Below are 6,263 nucleotides of genomic sequence, written 5' to 3' on the forward strand. Positions count from 1 at the left end.
CAATAAGGTCACAATCATCTCAAACATTTGTAACGAAGGTTACGTTTCATGCTTATGCAAATTTTTGGTTTCGTACCAGCGTCAGTCCTTTCATAATTGATTTATCTGACATTTCATCCTTTTAATTCTTCATTCCAGCATATATCATAGTTCATATGATAGTCTGGCACATTGCAATGAATTGAAGTGTACACAGTAATAATTAGTTGATAAATATGAACATGGAACTATTCTGTATAAAAATGAAATTTTCACAATATATCTTTACTCAACTTCTGAACCAAAGGTTTTTCTTACTCATATTTGAAATTAATATTCTCAACGTCTCATTCCCGTAAAAGCTGGTGTTCATCCGCCAGTTGCCCATTACAATATTCATATTTAAGCTGATTTTCGTTCATTCGTATATTCAAACCCCATATTCTTAGTTATATATGAGAAGGTTATACATTTATGATGCAAAGAATACTTGTTTCCAAGTAAAACGTTTCCTGACAATAACTTACTGACATTTTTTAGTTACCAATAATGTCAGTTTCGCGCACTTTTCTTGTTTTAATTTATGACACAATATTTAAGTTAAAAATCGCACATATAACATTTTTCCTCTATCTATAACAAGAGTTCCAAGTGGTGCTGAGATCTCTCACCTGGCTAACATACCTAAGAGTCAAAGGGCAGCTGACCAGTGTGAATCTTTCTTACATATAAAGGTCTGCATATTTGTTTCAGTAATCACAACCATACTGGATGGTGGATTATTATCGTTGTGGAAATTCAAGGCCTTTTAGAAGCATGCTTTCTGTTAAATCAGATCAAATTCGCTTCAGTTTGTTTTGAAGGTTGTTTGTCTGCATAGAAGTTCATGAGACAACGTTGTTTCAATTTTTTGTGGTAGCTTATTTAGCTGGTATTGTTGTCATTATTCATTTAATTTTATGCTAGTCATTCCTCATAGAGCCTCGTAGCGCCCAAACGCTTGGGATACCACATTTTCATCACATTTGGTTTCTTTCACAGTCCATGCTTTGGCTTCTATTTCATAATAGTGATGAAAACCGAAGTCGGCCGGATTACCCATGCCAATTTGTTGCATTTTGAAAAAAATATTATATAGACATATTAACTTAAATTACACAACTCCCGATAAAGCTCAATATTAGTCTGAGGCAAAATGCTAATAATGATTTCGAAAACGACTCATGAATAATGCAGTATTTCCCATCAAAATGCAAAGCATCAGAAAGTAACTTTTTAATAGCCTTTTTTTTTGTCCTTGCCAGAGAAGACGACCCAAAAACCTGCATTTTCCCTAAAATGTCTGATAATGGGTTGGTACGTCTGCATGAACACTACTAATACCACTATTATAAAATGTCTAACACAAAAGCCAATCTAGTTAGGTTATTTTTAACACGATATTTAATATTTAAGATATCAGAATTTGGGTTTCCGCCTTCAATTATTGCAGAAGTTTTTGCAAGTGTTATATCACATCCTAATTTCCGAGGAAGCGCATAATGATACAATGCACACATAATCGTTAGTATCCGAAAGTCCAGTAACATTCAAAGCGTTTTTCATTACACAACACGCTTTCACAATATAAATTCATTTTTCTGGCTATTTTTCAAAATCTCATTAGATAGTAACTCGTTGGACGTTTACCGCTAAACCAATCTAAAAGTGAAAACATTTTCTCATGATTGCCTTAGTTTGAATGCCATTGTTAAAAATATATATTTTCATTTAAATTGTAACCAAGAAAACGTGATGGAACGTACTTAAATCCACAGCTGTTAACCAATGTATGTGGTGGAGTTTCAAGCGTAAAAATACCCAGCAAACGATATATTTTAATAATGAGAACAGGAGCATTATGTGAGTGTGGTTCTGGTTGATAAACTTGTAGCTAATAATGTTAATCGTATATCATCAGGTTCCGCCTTACTCTGTACAATTCGAAAATGGTTAACCAATATAGATACTGGGATTAGTTCTATGTTTTCATAAAACTTACGTTTTCGAATACCGCTCTATCTACATTTTGTACTGTTTAGAGTTTAATCCCAGTTGAATGAGTCACTGGATGTCAAAATTATTTCAACCACCATATCATCACTAACATTGCAGTTGAATTTTAATTTTGAAGCAATTGTGTATATCTGGAATTTTAGCAGGATCTGTTCATCCATGAAGTAATCTTGCTCTAATATAATTAATAGCTCCATTGCAATTTTAACAGTGACTGGTTTTATAAAACAGACTGTATACTATAAAACAGACTGTGTACTCTATAAAACAGACTGTATACTATAAAACAGACTGTTTACTATAAAACAGTACTATAAAACAGACTGTGTACTCTATAAAACAGACTGCATACTATAAAACAGACTGCACTATAAAACAGTACTATAAAACAGACTGTATACTATAAAACAGATTGTGTACTATAAAACAGACTGTACTACTATAAAACAGACTGTGTACTATAAATTGTTTTGTAAATTACTGATTACAGATAATCTGAAGTTTGTTTTGCTTTCACCTTGAAATACCGTCATATGTTAATCAGTTACTGTATTGCAGAAATAAGCAAGCCTACAAACATTTTAAGCGTTATCTGTTATAAATTCATTTATTAAGCAGCTGACAAGATTCTCCATGACTAATCATGACTAGAAATATTTCCGATCGTAAACATATTTTACAAGAGCAGTTGTAAGCTCCCCAAGACTTTGGTGTTCCGTTTTCTCTGTTTCTGTTCCATTATCTCTCATGTATTTATGTATTGGTGGCGCTCTACAGTTTCGTACGTTGCATAGGATTTTAAAGAAAAAGAATTTCCCCGGCTTTCCTCACTGGTTATAATGGCTATTTTAAAAAGACCTTATATATCTTAAGTATAATTCAAAGAACCTTTACTTTCCTTTATTTTGGTATATGATTGATGGGTGTTATATGGGTTATAGAGTATATAGCTTGGCCTTACTCCAGATGTGCACCTTTAAAAAAAGAGTGCTAGGTCCACTGGGTCATTTTCACTTCCTGAACTTCAGAGGTAAATTGTATAAAAATGAGCCCGTAACTTTTTATACATTTTATATATGTGATAATTCATTCATTGCATTTTCAGAAGTTGGTATTGTCTAGTCTGGCAAAATTCATTTTCCCTATTTTAATAGCTGCTATGGATAGTATACTTTAGACAAATTCAGGCTGATTTTTTAGCACAAGGAAGCATTCATTTTAGTTAGCAGTGTGTTTAACTCATGCACAATTTCCAAAAGTATAATATCCAATGAAACATCATCAACATTACATTAATGTAGCATAGAGGTATGCCACCTTTCTCTCCATTGTGCATGTTTTAAATGCAAACAGCTTCACCATACATACGTCACTCTCTCAAAAGTACATAATAACTGGTGAGCGCCCCCATTACACGATGTATCTCTACTAATGATGTGATGGAAGTAGTGAATATACTAATCATACTCTGTTCTTTGTATATGAAATGCAATAAGGAAATTCGACAACCATCCACACTGTTCTGCCAGTTTACTTGATTCTGCTAAGCGTTCAAGTCACACAGTGATCTCCATCTTTCCATAGACTCATCACTGTCAATCATTTTAAGTGTAGCTATCAAAACTGCCTAATCGAGTGTATGTGAAAATTAAATGCATTTGCTATTTTGACTTGATTAAGGAAAGTTGGCCAAATTAATACATTAAGCTTAGTTGCAGGAAAGAGTAAGATATGGCAGGTTTTAGCTTTTTAATCTTACGACACTGTAAAATGTACTATAGGTCATTGGTCCGATGGTGTTATACTGACTAATGAACATCTAACTTCCGTAAGCGGTAATATTCCTACTTCAAATTTATATAAAAAGTGTTTATCTTTACTTGACACAATGCATTCTACGTGATGCATAGAAATCAGCGGAGACTTAGACTTGATATACAAGTTAGAGACAATGTCTTCGATATCGATCTTTTTCATCGATCACCTGTCCTTATGTGTTTTACTTCATTTGACTAAAAACTATTTGTGTTTGTAATTTACCACAAGAAGTTATCTTAATATGCATGGTATATACATGTGTACTGATACAATTTGGTTGATTGTTTTAAGTATTTCTTACTCTTCAGATTTGCTTTCATTCCACAAGATGACATGCGAATATGAAAAACAACAATGGTCGTGGTGACTTAAGCATAACGATACTGATCATACATGGCAAATTAATGTGTGTGTGTGTGTGTGTGTGTGTGTGTGTGTGTGTGTGTGTGTTTTAACGTAGCTTTAACAATTTGCGTCATATCGCTACGATGTCAGCAGTGTCGCAATTTATAGTGATGTCTAACAATGAGGCATCATGACGCAGACATGTGGCATCATGTCCCACCCAGTCACATTATCCTGACGCAAATGTCTAAGATTGCCCCTGGTGGTACATTTAAAACTGCTGTCACACAGGGTGAAATTCGATCAACTGTTTCATCTACCAATCTTAAATTCAGTGTGACAAGGCAGCTGACAAATAATGTATTCATGTTCTATATCAGTCTGCAGAAATCCATGATTTGCTTTCGTGCTGTTAACGACAAATATAATTTGAGAGGAGTTATTTATTTAAAATATTCATTGGCATTGCTGAAATGTTCATTCACTATATTCTGGATTGCATAGTTGTGTTATATCAGGACATTCAAGACTTTTGGAATTCATTCGGAGCGTTCTACATTTATGATGACCTGTGATAGGACATTTATTGAATCAGAGGTTGGTTCTTTTTACTGATTTATAATTTGAGACTAGATTGTGCCGGGGGTGGGGGTGGGGGGCGCTCTAACACCGTTATTGTTTGCACGTTTCATTCCAAAAGGAAGTTTTCAGTGTAAAAGACTACTCTACTTGTCAGTAATTTCCAGTTCCTGGACGAGTCTATTTCCAGCTCAGGGATGTTTGCCCGACTACGCATGTACATAGAAGGAAAATATTACGTCATCTGCTTCCGATATTTACAATGTCGATTCAAGCAAAGGAAAATAATGACAACTACAAATTTGCCTTTCACGTGGATTTAAAAAGCGGTGTAATTTCTATGTTCATGTGTGCAAAGGGATATAACTCTAAACTCTCAACATTATGGTAATTTACGGAATTATCAGTCAGTTACCCAATAGGATGAACTACGTTACTCTGTTGGCTGAGGAAAATAAACTAGAACATAGTGTCCGCAATATGGCGCATTATTAGTATGGAAGGTATTTTTAGACATTATGATTATTTGGAATTTAATTCACAATACAGTAAGTGTCTCTTGAATTCAATTTTGTATTGTAGAGAAATAAATTGCATGTTGGTTTGACTAAAAAGTGCTGGTTTAACTTTCTTTCTGCAAGATATTTTAAGACTTAGAGTTGTTACAATAATTCAAATTTTGGATACATTTGCGACAAAGATTCGGGCGTTATCTGGTAACCAGCCCAAGCTGGTGCAGTGGGATGTTACAACAGCTGCTGCAACCCCTTCTCCATTTTTTGAACCTCAGTTATACAGCTACCTATGCTACAGTTGGAAGCTTCCTTCATTGACTATGAGAAGCGAGATAAATCGAATAGGAAATCATGTGGTGGTAAAGATCAATTATTAATTTTATCGATGCGGGGGTGGGGGTACTAACTTTGTGTAATGTGAACATGGATAATTGTGCGGTATTGTCAAGATTTATTTGTTTACAGCTATCAACTGAGGACGAATTCGTATGCCAGCTGATAGAATGAAATTGTCTTTTTGATCTAACAAGGTTTGGTATTTTGACATAAAGGTGAAGTCATATACAGATATACCTTGATTAGTGTGATAGCAAACATCAGAGTCAACTTCATTCGTTTGAGAGAAAGGGAAGGGTCGTTAATAACTGAATGGAAAGTTATAAACACTTTCAAACAAAGTTCATGTTCCTGATTGTGCATGGAATCGGACATCTGCAGTTAGGATTTGCGAACTGAACTGTGCACAGTCGAGCAATATTCAAGTATAGGTTCTTCTTGATGTCCTGTACAAAGGAGTAGACCTTCCTGACCGTCCCCCCCCCCACCCACAATCTGTGTTTGACAGGACTTTCATATGCTTGTTTACATATGTCCTTGACGTATCTAATGCACGGAAGGAATGTTAGTTTACTGTCAGGGATAAGCGCAAAAAATATTTCTTCAGCAAAAGAGATAATAAAAAAACGTCCGGAA

The sequence above is a fragment of the Sinohyriopsis cumingii genome, chromosome 6 (genome assembly GCF_028554795.1).
Source record: "Sinohyriopsis cumingii isolate HCF-2022 chromosome 6, ASM2855479v2, whole genome shotgun sequence".
NCBI classification, from domain to species: Eukaryota; Metazoa; Mollusca; class Bivalvia; order Unionida; family Unionidae; genus Sinohyriopsis; species Sinohyriopsis cumingii.